This window comes from Panthera tigris, chromosome D4 (assembly GCF_018350195.1).
Source record: "Panthera tigris isolate Pti1 chromosome D4, P.tigris_Pti1_mat1.1, whole genome shotgun sequence".
Taxonomy (NCBI): domain Eukaryota; kingdom Metazoa; phylum Chordata; class Mammalia; order Carnivora; family Felidae; genus Panthera; species Panthera tigris.
The window spans coordinates 62221988-62241573 of NC_056672.1; positions in this window are offsets into that span (position 1 = coordinate 62221988).

Consider the following 19586-nt stretch of genomic DNA (forward strand, 5'->3'; position numbering starts at 1 on the left):
CACCATCAGCGCAGAGCCCGATGCGGGGCTTGAACTTGTGAACCACCAGATAATGATGAGCTGAGATCAGGAGCCAGACACTTAGCCAACTGAGGCACCCAGGTGCCCCATTCTTCTGTGTTTTTGAAATTATACATGTTAGATTCTAAATAGTGTATTCAGTAAAACCATGAGTGGGATTTATCCTTTTTTTTTTCCTTTTATGAGGCAGAACCATGCAACATCTATAGACACTAAGGCCATGGAGCCTTGTAAGTACAGCTCTGTCTTATATGCATGATAGATTTAGGGGCTTTCCTCTAAGAGTTTATGGTGGTCTGGTTCTGGCTCATTCGTTAAAAAACAGGCCAAATGTGAAATAGTGATCAGGAGCATGGAAATTTAGAGAGTGTATTGGTGTGTGTGTGAACTTCCTTCAACAAGTTTTCATAAATTAAAAATATAAACCGGAATACAGTATTTTCATTTTGACTTCATTCTTTGCCATTGATGCACATTTAAGGGTTTGGTTTAGAACAAAGCCTGAAGTTCACTGTCACTCCGCCAGCTAAAGAGCATGGGTTATGTTACATAAAATAATTTCACAGAATCATTGTTAACTGTTCAGTTCTATTACGTGAAATTACTAGGCCTTTTTCTCTTTTGATACATGTTTTCTATAGCTCCTTTTATTGAACCCTACTAAAAAAGTTACAGTTTACATTACCAAAATAAGTTGTTTTGGCATATTTGAGACAAGACTTTGGGGAATGACAACTATGGTCTCAGTTCTATTTGAATTTTGGGCATGCTAGTACCTGGTCTGTAGTGAATGAAAAATGCTGAATTTTGTGTGCCATTCTTGTGACTGACTACCTCTGAGTTATGTGATGTGAGGTCAGAATTCTTCAGGGTATTTCATAAGTGAATAGGGGACCTAGGGTAAGTATCTCTTCACTGTGAGTCTCTTAGGACATCCAAGGATCCCTGAGAGGATGGAGCGGAGTGGCAGAATATACTCAGGCTTTGAATTTACTTTGGGCATCTTCCTAAAATCAGCTGTGCTTGTTTCCCCGCCCCCCCTCCCCCCACCCCCGGCTCTGCCTCTTGATGCCTTTGCTCATGTCATTTGTCTTCCTTTCATTCTGGGAGATGACTTTCAGGTTCAATGATAGTGTCGATTTTCTCATTTTAGCTTGCTTTGGTCACCTCCCACCCCCTAGGAAAGGTATGATTAATTTCTCCGTATATTCAGTATATACAGTACCTTTATATGCCAGCTTCTTCTGTGTGAGGCACTGAGGATTCAAAGATGAATAGGATACAGTCTGTGTCTCTCCTTCCCCTCCCCTTTCCCAACCCTTATCTTGGGTTTACAGCATTCTGGGAGACAGTCAAGCAAAATTTCAGCAGTGTGACTAGTGGTATGTATAAGATGATGGAACTGTAGGGATGGAAGTTGCTTATATAGAATTTTGATGATACATCTGTCATAGCACTTACATTGTTCTAGTTAATTTGTTCTAGTTTATTTGTTTAACTGCCTTCTAAGCTAGACTATGCTTCTCAAGGGCAGGAGATGTATTTTATTCATCTTTGGGTCACTAGCACTTGGAGAGCCTCCCATGTGCTAGCAGCTATCATTAGATATCATGAAAGACATGGTTCCTCCACTTACCGAGCTTTTCCCTGGGTGGAGGAGCTAGGTAACCCAACATTATTGTGATAGGATCCACAGATGTAAAAAAAAAAAAAAAGGATGGGAGCATAGATGAAGAGCATCTAACAAGCTGGTGAGGAGCTGCCAGAGAAAGCTAGAGAAGATGTTTCAGTTGCCATTTGAAGACTAATGAAGAGTCAGCTAAATAACAGAATTCAAAGCAAGATTCAGCTAGAGAGGTTGTGTGAAGTGTTTTGGGTTTTATGTCAAAGGCCATTAGAGACCCACTGATCAATCTTAAGCCATGGAGTGCATGATTTATGTTTATGAAAGGATGCTCTTGTTAGCATACCAGAGGCAGAGACACACAAGTTTTTTAGCGCCCTTGAATATTTCTAGATGGGAGAGTAGCACCTAACCTACAGTATCAACAGAATTATGAATGGGATAAATTTGGATGTGTGTTGTGATGGAGAGCAAATGATAGCTAGAGCTTGGGCAAGCTATGCCATTCATTGAGATAGGAAACATGATATTCTGTCCAGGGATTCTAAGACTCCATTCGCCTGCTGCTCCTTTTACTCTCTGCTCTGATAGCCTTGGTTGCTAGTCCCTTGACATAGCCTGTATACCAAAGGAGAGCCATGCCCATACTCCATAAGTTCCCACACTAGAGGTCTGCCTAATCTAGCCATTATGGTTCTCATCCATGCTTGAAGAAGAAAAGCCTGATTTGAAGGGATCCTTTCTTGGCTCTAGCAAGCATGTTGTCCTATCTACTGGGACTCCAAAGTCCTTGAGAGGTAGCATTGCCTTTTAGTTTTAAGGACACACAGTTTCTCTCCCACCTGTATCTGCTTAAGGCCAGATTTCTGCTTGCTCATTGTATGCTACAAAGAAAAGCTACTCCTGATTCTTAGAATGTATTTTTTTTTTTCTACAATCGTTTGGCACCTGAAGATTCCGGCTAGAGCTGTGATTGACACTCCAGTGTCAAAGCAGCTGACATTACAGTGAAAGCTGCTATAACTTGGTACACTGACCAAGGCCAATTGCCCAGTTTTATGTAGCTACTCCTATCAGCTGCCATGGTTGTGGCATGAGCCTCAATCTCATTGTGGGTACTTTGGTTCTAATTCCCTGGTGTCTGTGGTGTTAGATCTGAGTTAGGGCACCACGAATGTATTAGGGGTTTGAAGATGAGGTTTGATGGCAACCCATTTTCTTTTCTCCAAGGTTCTGGCTGATAGAGTTTATATAAGAACTGCCAGCAAAATGGAGACCATCTTTATTACTGGCTGGGCAGAGGTCCAGTAAATCTCCCAAATGTAGAACATCTGCTAAATTCTGTTGGAAAATAGGCTTAGACCTAAGACAGAAGATAGGCTCTCCTGTCTCCTTGCCTGCTCTAGAGTGGCAGTGGGAGAGAGCAGCAAGGTTTGTGGAGTAGAAACAGAGTTCATTGTATCAGCTGGTAGTGAAGCCCACAGGCCTGCCTCACATGCTTACCCAGAGGGAGCAGTGGAAATGGAAGACCTCTCCTCAGGTGAGCAGATAGCAAGGAGACTGGAGGCAGAGAGATTGGAGCTCCTGGGCTAGGAGCCACACAGCCTGATTTGTGCTATTGGGGCCTAATGTGCAGAGTTAAACAGCCCAGTGAAGGTAGTTACTACTCCTTGGAGCCCTAATTTGGACACACTGAATTGAGGTGCTCATCTCCTTGGTAGAACCAAGTGGAGGATAGGAGGGTAGGATATTATAGAACCCAGCCCAGAGGAGGAGAGGGCTGGAGGAACACAGTTGTCAGATAAAGTACAGATAAGTGAAATTGTGTATTTTTATGAGAAAATTGGGGCAGTCGGACTTTGAAGGAAGGGGTGGGTAAAGAAGTTGGCTGACTTCTAAATTAAGCCATTTTTCCAGACAATTCTTGGGCTCTCGTCTCAAGAACAATTTGTTCTGATCAGTCTGACCATTACCTTTGTGAGAGCAGAAATTCCCTACCCTCAAACATTGGCTATTTTCCAAACCTTCCTGATATAATTCACTTTAAAATAGGAGAGACAATAAATATTGTCCTAAGCTTAGATTTAGAACTACAATGAGCACCACAGTCTGGGGAGTTTGGTTCAATTTCTTGCTGTGAGTCCAACTCCTGGCTGAAGTTTGTCTACAGCATAATGTTATAAAGCAGCCAAATTATCCTTAAAATCTTAAGGGCTAATAATATTCATAACTTAGAGTCTCATTAGGCCTTTTATCTAAATAAGCTTTAAATTCTCAACAAACTGGTGATGTAAATATCTTGTTTTAAAGTAAAATAAAATCCATTGAAATGAGTTTGTCATTTTAATTGTATTAGCACCTTTCAAGTGGCCACATTTATTTGGAATGTTTCCATAAGGAGAAGAAATAAATTAACAGGATTATGCATGGGATATGTTTGGCTGTACTTCAAAGCAACAGAAAAGATTTCAGAGGGAAACAGTCATATGCTTCTCTACTTTAAAGAAATAGGACTAAATTTTCTTTAAAAGGAGAGAAAATATCCAAATAGATCATAGGTTGTAGATCCAAGGAAAGTGCACCAAAATGTTCTCTATTGGAACTCATACATGTTCTTATATTAAACATCAGCAGCATTACAGACAAATCTGTGTTGGAGAGTAAAGCTGTTTAAAATTTACTAGTCATTCTTCCATATTCTTAAAAAATCATCTTCTAGTGATAATCTGCTCAAACCTCTCCCTCCCCCCTCCCTTATTTATTTATTTATTCTCTCCCTTCCTTCCTTCCTTCCTTCCTTCCTTCCTTCCTTCCTTCCTTCCTTCCTTCCATTAGAATGACAGTGTCTGTGAGGGTGGAGGGGTTGGAAAGAGGCTAAATAATTGATTTGGGTCCAGAGGAGCCTGAATTTACTCCTAGTAGTTTGGTGAAACCCAGGCCATATGCATATGGTGGATTATTTTTCTTGACTTTCACTTTTTGTTTTTCTTTCGCAGAAAGGGCAATGGTTATTTTTTCTCCAGGGGCATGAGGTATAGGAATGGGAGAATGGACATGGAGATAATGAAACTTAATTGAGTCTTCTGGGCAAAAATACAACTCAGCTTCGAATTAAAGATCAAAGCAAAGAACACCTTTAAATAGTGCATATTGAATAATCTGGAGAAAGGTAACTGGGTGGTTTTCATTTGCATTGAGGACAAACCAAAATAAATGGGTTTCAAATGCAGGGGACGGGAATGGGTTACCCACGAAGAAAGGCTCCTACTCTTCAGAAAACATCTTCCAAGGAGGGTTTAAGAATTGAACAGTCTTCTATTTGGAGGCAGGGTAGTAAATAGGCCTAGAGGTGAATGCATGCATCACGTTTTTGTTGTTCCCATAGTTTTCCACAGTGGGCAGCCATGATTGTCAAATAGTTCTTTTTGTAAAACCTTTGAAAATATTGTGCATGCATTCTCTCTGAGATGTTATATGAGTTAAGAGCAAGAGACTGTGCTTCTCATCAGTAAGATAATGTCTCTCATACTTCCCATAATTCAGTGCCTTCTTTATATTAGGTTTTTAATAAGCATTCACTGAATGAAAACAAATGACTCTTGGAAGTCTGTCCCAGAGAGACACTGACAGTAAGTAAATGTAGTGTGTCAGGTGGTGATAAGTATTAGACGAAAAATAAGTCACTATGGGTGGTGTGGTGCAGGCTGGGTGCCATTTTACAAAAGGTGTCCAGGAGGACCTCTCTTGAGAAGATGGCCACAGTGTCCAGGTTTGTTCAGGGGAGAGTGTGGCTGAAGTGGGTGAGAATGGGGATGGTAGAGTGGGGTATTAATAGGCTGTGGTAAGGAGTTCAGTTTTTACTCTGAATGAGAAGGGAACATATTGGAGATTGTTGAGCAGAGAAGTGACATCATCTAATGTATTGGCCTAATTATACTTGTTGAGAAATGAAACTACTGTGTTGGTACAAAGAGCTAACTACAATTCCAGTCTTAGTTTACAGTACAAAAGAAATCCCCCAAACTCTAAACCTTTTTTTTCCATTTCTTGCTCTCTCCATAACAGCTTACCTTCCTGGCCACGTCCCAGTAAACCCCATTGCAGCTCAAGGCTGACATCTAGTGGGTACTTTCCTAACTTTATAAACCTACAATTTGGAACATCCTAGCTCTTGATTAGGAATAGAGGGTAGAAAATCAAAAGCAGGATAATAAAACAATTATTAGGAGAAGACTGATTTGCCTCCTTGTTTCTCTTTGGCTCATATTCAGGTAAGTTTGTATTTTTCTAGCAAATATTTTTTAAAAACTGTTGGGTTTAGCTACCAGATGACTGGGACATCAAAATCTTGGGCTGGTGAGGAGAGAATGAGCCAGAACCAATGGAATCAATGCTCTGGTTCTAGGGGTGGCCTGTGGTTCATTGTATGGAGTTTGGTTGACAATCAGTTTACAAAACAGGTGTGATCTCATGAGTTGGGCACGATGGGAGAAAGTCCAAGACAATGTGAAAAAACCCAAGTCAGGTGAGATTGGGTGTTTCCGAAGCTTAGGCAGGATATTTCGGTGTATTAGTTCAAGCTTTAGCTTTATAATTGGACGTCTGGCTTCATGTCTTATTCTGCCATTTACTGCCTGCGAGAACTTTTACAGGTTGCACTCTCTGTATCTCAGTGTCAAAATAGTGCCCACTTTGCAAAGATGTTTTATTAAGTCATTTAATTTATGCAAAGCACTTAACACACTAGCATTTAGTATACAGTCAATAAGAGCTAAGTGTTACTGTTCACAGGAACCACAGGTAGGCATCAGAGGTAGAGAAGCAGGTTGTTGTAGTAATACCACCTGCTTTGAATATATAGATATATTTTGCCCCCAGCACTTAGCATTAACAGAATTTAGGTTTTAGCCATTTTGTATATTTATATGATCCATTTTATCTACATCGATTGGGGTAGTTGAATATTCTGTTTGAGGTATATCATTTATGCCTGACAGAGATTAAAACTGTTTAGTGGCTTTCATTACTTTTAGGAAAAAAGACCCAAATATTTAGCTCTGCATCACCTGGCTCCTGCCTGCCTCTTCATTTTCGTCTCTTACTGCTCCTCCCTCTCAGTTTCTGCATTCCAGATTTGCTGGCCTTTTGGGTCCTCCAGCTCCTTGTTCCATCTGTCACAAGACTTTGCAATTTCGTTACCTTGTCCACACTGTTCCACTCCCACCCCAGCCTCACAACCAAGCTCACACCTAGTTAATGCCCACTCATCTTTGACACTTTAAAAAAAATTTTTTTTATTTTAACGTGTATTTATTTTTGAGAGACAGAGAGAGACAGAGTGTGAGTGGGGAGGGGTACAGAGAGAAGGAGACACAGAATCTGAAGCAGGCTCCAGGCTCTGAGCTGTTGGCACAGAGCCCAGTGCAGGGCTTGAACTCACAAACTGTGAAATCATGACCTGAGCTGAAGTCAGACGCTTAACAGACTGAGCCACCGAGGCGCCCCTTGTCTTTGACACTTCCTCGGGGAAACTTTCCCTGCCTCCACCCCCACCCCACCCCCACCCTCACTCTGCTGGGCAAGCCTCCCTTCTTGGTAAGATCTCATAGCATTCTGCACTTTAATTTTCCTTCAGAACACTTACCATAGTTTTAAAGTATATATTTGGATGATTATTCACTTCCCAACTAGACTGTAAGTATCTTGGAAGCAAGAACTATGTCTATTTCACCCATTACTTTGTTCCTGCCACAGTGCTTGGTGCATTTAGATTCCTATTTTTGGGGGGAGCCTGGGTGGTTCAGTTGGTTAAGCATCCAACTTTGGCTCAGGTCATGATCTCACAGTCTGTGAGTTCAAGCCCCGCGATGGGCTCTGTGCCAACAGCTTAGAGCCTGGAGCCTGCTTCGGATTCTGTGTCTCCCTTTCTGCTCCTCCCTTGCTCAACGCTGTGTCTCTCAAAATTAAACGTTAAAAATTTTTTTTAATTAAAAAAATTTAGACTCATATTTTTTGAATATGAAGAGACTAGTCTGAAGGATGAGGGATCTTATTTTAAATTAAAATATAGAAATCAGTAAAACACTTGATAACTAATGGAGTATGGGGATGTAGTGGGTACTGTGGTGTGATGCCCAGTTTTCCTCTTGTAGACTACTCATCCCTCCAGATGCTGAGAATTTTTTTAAAAATGTTTACTTTTGAGAGAGAGAAAGCACACCCATGTGCATGTGAGTGAGGGAGGGTCTGAGAGAGGGAGAGAGACAGAATCCCAAGCAGGCTCTGTGCTGTCAGTGCAGAGCCCGGTGCGGGGCTCAATCCCATGAATGGTGAGATCATGACTTGAACCAAAACCAAGAGTCAAACGCTTAAGACTGAACCACCCAGGTGCCCCACATGCTAGGAGTTTTGATGGCCAATGCTTCTCACCCTAGACCCTCTATAGGAATTGCCCACAGGAAAGAGAGCCACCTTACCTAAGGTCACGCCCCTTCCTGAAAGCAGGTCACTTGCAGTGACAGGTTAATGGGGGGCATGTGCTCCACTCATTGCCTCAGTGAAGGGCCATTCCAGGTCGTGGTAGGATTGACTGAGGCCACTGTTTGAACTGCATCAACTGTTCAACCCCCTCCCACTTCACCTTTCCTCCCTCAGGCCTCACATGCTGTTCCTGAGAGCTTGTCTCCTCCCTCTCCCCCAATAAACCACCTGCACACAAGTCTCAAGAGTCTGTTTCCCAGGGAACAGACTGAGAACTGTGGGCGAGGGAGAGGGAGGATCCTAAGGTAGCTCCTCAATTTCTGTTTTGAGACAGCACATGATGCCATCCACTGAGATGAGCACAGGAAGGTGATAATGTACAGGAACTGAAGCAGGTTTGCTGGAAAAGGTAAGTTTTAGAGGTGTTAAGTCTGACGTTCCTGTGGGATAACCAAGAGTCTGAAGCTCAGAAGAAAGGTGTAGGCTAGAGGTGTATGTAGACTTGGGGTCACTGGCACTCCAAAATGACATGAAAAAGCTTGCCTATGAACGGAGAGGGAAAGAAACAGGACTAGGGTGGCCTGGGAACCAACAGAGGGAGACAGGACAAATGAGACAAACTTGTGGCAGATAAAGAGTGATCAGAGAGGTAGGAAAATGAGTGTGAGCATTAGGAATACCAGTGGGTGTGCAGAGGGGTTTACAGGGATTACAGGCATAGATGTGTCAGGTGTAGATAGTATAGCATGTAAGTGTTCGTTCACTAGATCTAATGTCACTTGCTGGGGATAGTTTTAGTGGAGCCAGATTCCAGTGAAGTAAATGGGGTGGGGGTGGGGATGAAGAAATGGATGTGGTAACCTTTTTACAGTTTTCATGAGTTAGGAAGAACGAGATAGCATTGAGGATCCAAGACAACAGGAGGATATTTGTGTATAAATGATTCCGGAGATGGGCTGAAGGAGAAAGTCCAGTTAGAAAAGTATAAAGTGGAGGCCATAGGAGTGACAACTAATAAGTTCTTGAGAAAGTGATACATGATTGAACACACAAGATTAATCTTGGCGAAGTGAAGCCAAATTACTACTAACACCGGAAGGAAAATGAGTAGACATGGAGGCAGTTAATAGTAGCTACAAATTATCTATGCTCTTTAAGCATCAGGAAGTTTTAATAATTTAACCCTCACAACAAATCTTCAAGAATACCACCCTACCAGTCTGGAGCAGGTGGTGCGAAGGGGGCGGGGCCTCGGTTCTGATAGGCTTCCTGCCTCCTTGGAGCCCTGCCCAGTCCCCAAACAGGCCGGTAAGCACACGCTTTGGGGCAGGTGGTTCGTGGAGGGGCGTGCTCTCTAGGATGGAGTTTATTCCGGAAGCCACCCTTAGGTATCTTGAGGCAACTTCCACAAGGAGGGAAGACTGTATTTTCCGAAGAGAGCCACACGACCCGGAAAGATGGTTGCGGAAAACGGGACTGAGTGACGCATGCGCGTTGCGGGAGCGACGGAGAGTGCGCAGTGCCGAGGCCGCAGGGACTTGGCGTTTGTTCGGAGAGTGAGAATGTGGGTGGTGCGCCTGACTGAAGCCCCACGTGACCCCGCAGTTTGATTTGTAGGAATTGTGTTAATAAAAAAATTGATGGCGATCTAACCGTCTACCAATAGGCAATTCATCATTTAAAATATAGTTATGTACATGTGGTGGAATATTTTGCGGTCCCACCCATGCAACCCAGAAATTTAGAGTGTGTGTGTTGGTCTGTTTATAGTCTAAGTACTAATATATATATATTTTTAAAAATTTTTTTTAACGTTTATTTATTTTTGAGACAGAGAGAGACAGAGCATGAGCAGGGGAGGGGCAGAGAGAGAGGGAGACACAGAATCGGAAGTAGGCTCCAGGCTCTGAGCCATCAGCGCAGAGCCTGACGCGGGGCTCGAACTCACAGACCGTGAGATCGTGACCTGAGCTGAAGTCGGACGCTTAACGGACTGAGCCACCCAGGCGCCCCCTAATATTTTTTTCTTGAACCGTTAATTATGGCTGGCAGCCAGGCTGTTACTTCAAAGCTTTGGAGGTGGAGCAAATGCCGTTACTTTCCCATGGGTGGAATTAGATTTAGGAACCAGTTGCAGTTATGAGAGGAGGGCAATAGTGAATGAGTTCTGTCTGTGCGAGGTGGGTCTGTGGTAGGGAGCTGCGTGGTGGTCACTTGGAGAGGAACTCTCCTAAAGGGCCTTTCTCCAAGGTGAGGGGACCTCAGCAGAGGGGGCTGGAGTTGTACTGCTAGATGCAGATGTTGAGTGGCTTGCTGGAGGAGAGGCTTTGCAGGAGGAATCTCTGAAAGTGCTCCACAAATAAAAGAATCAGCCCTGATAATTTGCCACACCCGGAAGGCACCATTATTCTCCATATTTCCTAGATGGGAGTCAGAGGGCAGTCCACTGTGGCTCCTCACTGCAGGCTCGCTTGCGGATCCTGGGGAGGTCTAACCTTGAAGTTAGAGGCAGGCCTCTCATACCCACCACCTTTGGTTGGAAGATCAGCAGCGTTCTCCAAAGACATCCTCCAACTCCTCTTCCAAACTGTATCCTTACTCTTTTATATCTTCTTTATGGGCATGATGATGGATTCAAGGTTTTTAGCCAAGTCCTCCTTTGCAAACTCAACCATCAGGATGATCTGTTTCACTACCGATTTGTGCCTCCAGAGATTTTTATATATCAAAGAGTTTTGTTTTGATGAGACAGCATTATCACAATCCGTCTGCAGGAAGCAAGGAAAACTTACATGGAATAAAGGAGCTTGTTCAACTATCTCCGAAACCAAGTCTAGATTCAGACTTGTCCAAATCTTAGTTCCAGAGAACGAGCAGAGCTCAATTCTTTCTTTCTTTTTTTCCTCCCAAGTTTTAATTTAAATTTTGGTTAACATACAGCATAATACTCGTTTTAGTTTCATGTGTGGAATTTAGTGATTCGTCATCACTTAAACACAACACCCTGTGCTGATCACAACAAGTGCCTTCCTTAATAGCAGAGCTCAATTCTAAACAGTTCTTTTTTGGCGCACTTGCTGTGGTTGCCCTTATATTGAGAGAGCTGAGATCAAAGAAGTGCTAGCGGAGGGACACTGTGTTCTTTCCCCACAGACCATCTCAGCCATGTCCTATATCTTTTTCAGCCACTCTCAGATAATAAAAAGTCCTTGAATCACTTTCAGACCCAAGAGTAATCTTTGAGTAATTAAAATTCCAGTCCAGTGTTGTAATGATATAATGACTTTACTCATTTGAATGCTTCTCTCCACCTTTATTTCAGGGCTGGTTAAAAGAATATCAAACCACATAAAAGGGTGTATTTAAAAAATCACTGCCCCCGTCCTCTCCCCACCCTTAGTTCCACTATGCAGAAGGAGCCATGATAACTGCTGTTTGTTTTTGTGTTTAGTAAATTTTGGTTGTTGACATATTTACTTCAAACCCTGGCTTCTCAGGCAGTATTCAAGATCTACCAGCTGGTGATATTAATGCTTTGGAGGAATGAGGGGTGACTCCTTACAGATAAGCTATGGCACTTTACCCCCTTCACCTGGACTCTGCCCCCCTGATGATCTTGAGACAGTGGGTGAATTGAAAGCCTGTATGAAGGCCAGACTTGCTGGCTGTTAAAAAAAAAAAAAAAAAAAGGTCATTCATTTAAAAGCTTTTTAAAAATAAGAATGATGTTTTGTTACAAATTATGCTCATTTTTCTCTAGTAACTTTTTAGACCCAAAGGCCTGCTTTTGCAAGCCTGACTGGTAGTGTTTGCATGGATTAGATGTAGTTTTGATTGCACCGGGTGTGTAGGGTAAACCTGGCAAGTCTGTCTCTTGGGAGCAATACCACGCCTGTGCCTTATGAAGCTCTCCTGTGCTTCAGTGCAGCTGATGCTATCAATTTCTTATCTAAGGACCCATGACAGCTGACCCTCTTTGCTTTCTTAGCCACACCTTCCAAGGCAGCATGTCTGCAAATCCAGTGAGCACAGAGACATAAACCATGCTATTTGGTGTCTTTTCTGTAATCCACAGTGGAACTTACCAATGTATACTGTCCAGCACCTTATAGGTTAATATCATGTTCTCCTCTCTCTCCTGGACTTAGTACCTCCTAACTGGCCTATTTGCTCCTCTCTCAGGAGGCTCTCCACATAGAGACCAATCTCAGCTTCAAATCCATTGTACATGTGAAACTGAACCAAATGAGAGTTTGTCAGCTCCATGAACAGCGAGCCAATAAAAGACTGACACCGAGCTTTTGGAGTGAAGAAAGATAGGCTATTTATTGGTGTGGAGAATGAGGAATTAATGATCAAAGTCCTGAACTCCCCAGTGGCTTACAAGTGAGGTTTTTTTTCCTTCTTTTAAAAAAATATTTTTTGATAGAAAGGGGGGCAGAGGATCTGAAGCAGGCTCCGCCCTGATAGCAGAGAGCCCAACATGGGGCTCAAACTCACAATCTGTGAGATCAGTGCCTGAGCCAAAGTCAGAAGCTCAACTGACTGAGCCACCCAGGTGCCCCAGAAGTGAGGATTTTTAAGGGCAAAATTTGAGGCAGGGGTCTCCTGAGAAGGTGGATGCTGTTGATTGAAGGTCCGTAGAGTCATGTTAATAGATGTTACTTAGTTACTTCCAGTCCCACGGAGGCCTGTTCTGTCTCAAGAGACTTGGACTCTGAAAAATATTCTGTTTGAGATTTCATTAGGTGCATCTGGTGCTTATGTGTTCAGGATAGTGCTGATTAGCTGCCTGTCAGCACTCTACCAACTACTTGTATGTCTCTTGGGCCTGGGTCTGTGTCCTTTCTGGCCATGCCTGGGGATGATATAACCTCTTGTGTTTTTTCATCCAAACTAACAAGATGGGTGCTGACTTCAAACTGCCTGCTCTGCTGGGGCCTTTAAATAATTTTCCTTTGCCAGAAGGCACAATGCTAACCTTTGTCAGTAGAGGGCACTGGAGAGACACTGGAGGAGGAAGGGGTTTTCTTTCCTAGTTGGGACGTACTGCTCCATGCAGGCTCCTGCAGTGTGCGCAGATTTTCAGTGCCCAGCTTCTCCAGAACTAGGTTCCTGAGCCCAGCTTCTGCAGTGCACTGTGGCCAGCAGCACCCAGCAGTCAGAAACTTCTTGTGGATGTTCCCCTTGCGTGGTTTCCTAGTGGAGTGCCTCCAGAGGGTTACCTCCCTTTGAAGGGCTTCCCCTGGCACCCTAGAGGGGGCATTTGCAGCAAGTTGCAACACTGTGACTTCTCTGCCAACCAGGGGGCTATGGAGGTTTCCTCTCCAATAAGGTCTGGGTCTCAGCCCTGGGAGTGGGAGGCCCTTTCTTGGGGAGTGGCTGCTCCTTATATGTGATATGTGTATATTTTTTAGAATTTTGCTTCTATCTTGTAGACCAGTCCCTCATTACTTCAATCTCCTGTTAAAGAGTTAGTAATTCTTGATTTAATCTTTCCCTGTTCAAATTACTGTGTAGCTTCTGTGTCCTGACTGGACCCTGACTGATACACAGTTCAGTCTTTTTGAAATGTAGATCTGATTTTGTCTCTCCTCCTTGCTTTAAACCATGTTATGGTTTCACTCTGCTTATACGATAAAGAAAACTCCCTTATTTTCCTGGTTTCTGAGGCTCTGCACAATCCTGTCTTTACCTCCCTGGCCTTATCTCATACCAGAGCCCCCCCTTGCTTTCCTCCTGCTGCAGAGTTTTTATGGCCACTGTTCCCTTTCTCTGAAATCAACTTCCCTCAGTTTCTCACCTGAAACATTCCTGCCCATATCCAGGCCTCATGTTAATCATCTCATCTTCAGGGAAGCTTTCTCCACCTTCCGTGTCCAGGTTGAGTCCCTCATACTCATTTTCAGATCATGTAAGCTCCTTCAGACCACTTTACATGTGTTTGTGCGAATTTTTTTTGATTAACACCTCCTGTCCCATAGATTGTAAGCTCCTTGAGGACAACGGATTGTGGCTTTTTTGGCTGCCTATATAGCTCCTGCATCCAGCACATGAACAGAGTAGAGTGCCTGTTACAAAGTAGGCATTCCACCTGTGCAACCATTTCCCTTTCCATACTCCAATCTGCCACAAGATGGCAGGATAAGACCCTCTGGTACTTGATTTCCTTTGGGATAAGAAGTGGTGCTTCAGTTTAAAATGACTTTCTGGGCCAGAAGAGGATCCCTTTGAAGTGAGATTGAGTCACATATTGCAGAAGATTTCTCTGAAAATGTCCTCTGCATCTTCACTTCTTCTGCTGAGTCTGTGGAACAATCAGGAATACGAACAAGGAAGACAAAGGAGAGATCCTTGTCTGCTTGCCTGAGGTGCTATTTAGAAAGCAGTTCTTGAAAACAAGCAGGCTGAACTCTGATTCGTGTGGGAAAATAGGGTCGAGGATGTTTCCTGCCCCTTTCACACTTTATTTTGCAATAACTGAGTTCTAGAGGAAAGGCCAGCAAATTATGGCCTAGGGCTAAATCTGGCTCTCTGCCTGTTTTTGTAAATACATTTAATTGGACCCCAGCCATATCCATTTGTTGGCATATTGGCAGTCTTTTGCACAACTATGAATAGTTGTGACAGAGACCATATTGTCAGCCAAGGCAAAAATATTTACTATCTGCCCCTTTAAGACAAAAATGGGGGAACATTTGGTCTAGAAGGATGTAAACATTTAGAAGCCTTAATATCTGGTTAGCATTTAGCTGACTTTTCATAAAAAATCGTAATTTGGTCTTTTGGGGGAAAGATCTATCTTTCTTTCCAAAAAGCAAATATTCTGGTTGAGGATGATATATTCCCTGAGGTTTCTTAGAAGTTGTACCCACGTGGAGCACCTGGGTGGCTCAGTTGGTTAAGTATCTGACTTTTGATTTTGTCTTGGGTCATGATCTCACAGTTGGTGAATTCCAGCCCTGCATTGGGCTCTGCACTGACAGTGTGGAGCCTGCCTGGGATTCTCTTTCTCTGCCCCTCCCCCACTCACTCTCTCTGTCTCTCAAAGTAAATAAATAAACCGAGGGGCGCCTGGGTGGCGCAGTCGGTTAAGCGTCCGACTTCAGCCAGGTCACGATCTCACGGTCCGTGAGTTCGAGCCCCGCGTCAGGCTCTGGGCTGATGGCTGGGAGCCTGGAGCCTGTTTCCGATTCTGTGTCTCCCTCTCTCTCTGCCCCTCCCCCGTTCATGCTCTGTCTCTCTCTGTCTCAAAAATAAATAAAAAACGTTGAAAAAAAAAATTAAAAAAAAAAAATAAACCGAAAAAAAAAAGTTGTACTCATGTAAGTCAGAATTATATTTACTAATTCTTTTCAGGAATTATACATTTAAGAGTGCTATATCTTTTTTTAAGTAGAAAATATTGGCATATGTGATGTAAATTTTTTGTAGTTTCTTAGCACACTTTCCTGTAGGAAGACTAATAAGTCACTGTTATACTAATTATTTCATTTGTCAAGATATCAACAAAAGGCTCTGTGGCTATTTACCTTTCATTCAATAAATATTCTTGTGATTACCTTTCATTCAATAAATAGTCTTGTGATGGATGGTGTGGCTTATGTTGGAGAGGAAAATTTTTCTTCTACACTTCAAGTTCTTTTAGCTGGTCTAAGAATTAAATTGACATGAGATAGTTTAATAGGAAAAATGAAATTTAATTACGTATATATGGGGGAAACCACATAAAAATGAAATTACAAAGAAAGGAGAAATGAGGTATATGTCATTATGGATTAAGGAGAAGAGGGTAGGGGCCTGAGGCTTGAAGGGAAGGAATGCAATTCACAAAAAGAATAGAAAGAGTAAATGTTGGGTAAATATGTTTGTTGGGCCATACAGAAACAATGGGACATAGAGACAATTTAGGTCAAAGGGGTATTGCTAGTTTCCTCCCTGTCTAGCACACCTACTTCATATTACACTATAGGTATCTATAGTGATATCTCCCTTCCTGGAATAGGTCCTCTATCTAAATTCTTTTAGGTGGTTACAAGGGAGGCAAAAAAGAAAAACTCGAGTCTTCTGTTTTTTAAAAATAACCAACCTAGGTGGCACCTGGGTGGCTCAGTCAGTTAAGCATTGAACTTTGGCTCAGGTCACGATCTCACCACGTGTGGGTTCGAGCCACGTGTGGGTTCGAGCCACACGTGGGACTCTGTGCTGACACCTCGGAGCCTGGAACCTGCTTCAGATTCTGTGTCTCCCTCTTTCTCTCTCTGTTCCTCCCCCACTTGTGTTCTGTCTCTCTCTCTCTCAAAAATAAACATTAAAAAAATTTTTTTAAATAATAAAACTAAAATAATCCACATGCCAAAGAGACATATGTTGGGATAGCAAATTTTGGCCCCTGCACTTATTTATGAGTTTGTAAGTGCTCAGCTATTGCTAAGTCAGAATCATGGTAATTCATTTTGAATTACAAGTTTTGAATGGTAAAATACACTTTCTACAGATCCTCTTCCTAACAAAACATTTTGGGTAAAGATAGTAGTAGTCCTTACAGTTTCTTAGTGTTGTTATACTTACAAAAACTGGCAAATCAGAGCAAAGGTAGCTTTAAGTGTACATAGACATGAGATTATCTGTCCCCTTTTAGATCCCTTTACATAGGCAGATCATTGATGTGGCCCAGTGGGAGGGTCTGCAGAAAGGAGCTGCCAGAAGGGAAAATTCTGTTTATGAGTATTGGGGGAGAACACGACAGGTAGGCTCTCCACCCTCCTCACCACTGCACTTTATTTGCAGAAACTTTTTCAGGTATGTAGGGGAAACCCTTCTGTATGGCAAGGTGGTTATGGAATAGGGTTTCCTCATCTACTTAAGGGAATTGGGGGTGGGGTAGAGTGCCTGGCTGGCTCAGTTGGTAGAGCAAGTGACTCTTGATCTTGGGGTTGTGGGTTCGAGCCCCATGTTGGGTGTAGAGATTACTTTAAAAAAATCTTAAAAAATAAAAGAAGGGAATTGGGCATGGGAGGGTGTCAGAATGTTATATTTTCACCACATTTCCCCAGAATCCTCTCTAGATTATTGTAGTTTAATTTATTTTAAAACTATTGTGTTGTTTTCAAACCATGTTTTTCCTATTTCTGTAACCTCTAGCCATATATATTTATATGACTTATGTTTAAGGAATTTCAATGTTTAACTTCAGTGCTTTGCTGTTCCAAATTTCTTAATGTTGATTTATGTTTCAGTATGCTGATTTCTTCAAGCACTTTTTTAAATGAAGGTGTGTGTGTTCTATATTTTATATGTATACCTGTGCCCTTGCATGTGTGAGAATACCTTTGTGGTTTTTTCTTATATAAAAGAAAGTGGGCACAATATTTTTTGACTCACAAGAGTTTTTTTTTTAAAACACGATAATTATAGTGTTAAAAGATACTTTAAAATGGGGAATTTTGACTCACATACAAACATACAATGAACATGTATCAAAAATTTTATTTAACTCATTAGTTAGAGAACCAGTAAGATGCTATGGTTGTTTCCAATGGAAATTTGAAGAACCACATATTATACAGGCAAATAAGGAATGCTGGAATAGATTTACCAATAGAATCAAGATAGGTCTATCTATGAGGCAATAATCAATTATATTCCACTAGATACAATTATTTTGCATTTTTATGGACAAGGATAATTTACATTATTCCCCATTTTCTACAGAGTTGTGAAGTAGCTCAATGACAATGAAAGGTTGATATAACCTGGATGGGCGTGCTATATGGGATTACACTCAGTAATTGGTCCATTTCAATGTCTTTCTCAATTTTTCCCTAAAATAATAACATTTGGTAATGTTCATTATGCTTGGTATAGTTATAAATACATTATTATACCCGACTCAATAAACTCTTACAAAATTAGCTTTATTTTACAGATAAAGAAACTGAGGCATGCAACTCTGGTCAGCTGGTGGGCCTCACTCACATGTTTGGTGGTTGGCAGGTGATAAGCCAGAGAGCCATGATTTTCTCTGTCTGGCTTTTCATCTTCTAGTCGGTTAGCTTGGGTTCATTTACATGCTATCTCAAGGTTTTAGGATCAGCAAGAAGCAAACCACAGAGAAGAAGTGTTTCTCAGGTCTCTGCTTATATTACATCTGCCAATGTCCGTTGGCTCAATGAACGTCTGTGGCCAAGCCCAGATACAAGGTGATGAAAAAGCAGACCTCTTTCTCCCCTCCCCCAGCTTAATTGAGATGTGATTGATATGTAGCATTTTGTAAGTTTAAGGTGACGATGCGATGATTTAATATATGTGTATATTGAGGAATGATGACCACAATGAGGTTAGTTAACATATCTATTATCTTATACAGTTACCATTTGTGTGTGTGTGTGTGTGTGTGTGTGTGTGTGTGTGTGTGAGAGAAGGACTTTTAAGATCCACTCTTTTAGCAACTTTCAAGTGTAGAATATAGTATTGTTAACTATACTCACCATGCTGTGCATTAGATTCCCACAATCTCCAGGTCTTGATGGGAAGAGCAATGTCCCATTGCAAAGCACTGGATACTGGGGTAAAAAATTTGTGGCCAGTTTTGCAATTCACCACATTCTGTTCATCCCATATTTCTCTCTTGTAGTGTCAGGAGGTATTTTCTGTTATGGGAGGGTTTTCCTGACATTTTTTCCATGTTAACAGTCACATTTTCTACCTCATAGTCCTTTTCGTTCTTAGGGAACACATTTTCATGAACATCAAGCAAAAACGCTTCCCAGAAGTCACTTTTTTCTTTCACTTAATCTGAGCAAAATCTCATATTAATATTTAGAGGATTTTCTAAGAAGGAAGATCCTTATTTAAAATATATATTTATGGGGGTGCCTGGGTGGCTCAGTCGGTTGAGCGTCCTACTTTGGCTCCGATCATGATCTCGCAGTTTGTGAGTTTGAGCCCCACATTGGGCTCTGTGGTAACACCTCAGAGCCTGGAGCCTGCTTCAGATTCTGTCTCTCTCTCTCTCTCTCTCTCTCTCCCTCTCTCTCTCTCATTCTGCCCCTCCTCCACTCACGCTCTGTCTCTCTCCTTTGGAAATAAACATTAAAAACATTATATATATATATATATATATTTATGGATTTTAAAAATAAAGATGTGAGTAATACATGTTAACTCACAAAACCTAGAACATAGATTGAGTGCAAAGGAAAAAAAATATTCAACCACAAACAGACTAGTGAATATCTGTCTGGTTGTTTTCCCTTAGAGAGAGAGAGAGGGAAAGAGAGGCACAAGCAGTGCTATAGAAAAGATGTAAAGAGCATAGACTTTGGAGTCAGATTGCCTGGGTTAGAATTCCAGATCTTCTACTCACTAGCTGGAGAGGGCAAATTAGAGAACCTTGTTGTCCTTTGGTTTCTGCATTTCTATATAACAATACCTCTTCACAGTTGTTCAGAGGATGAAA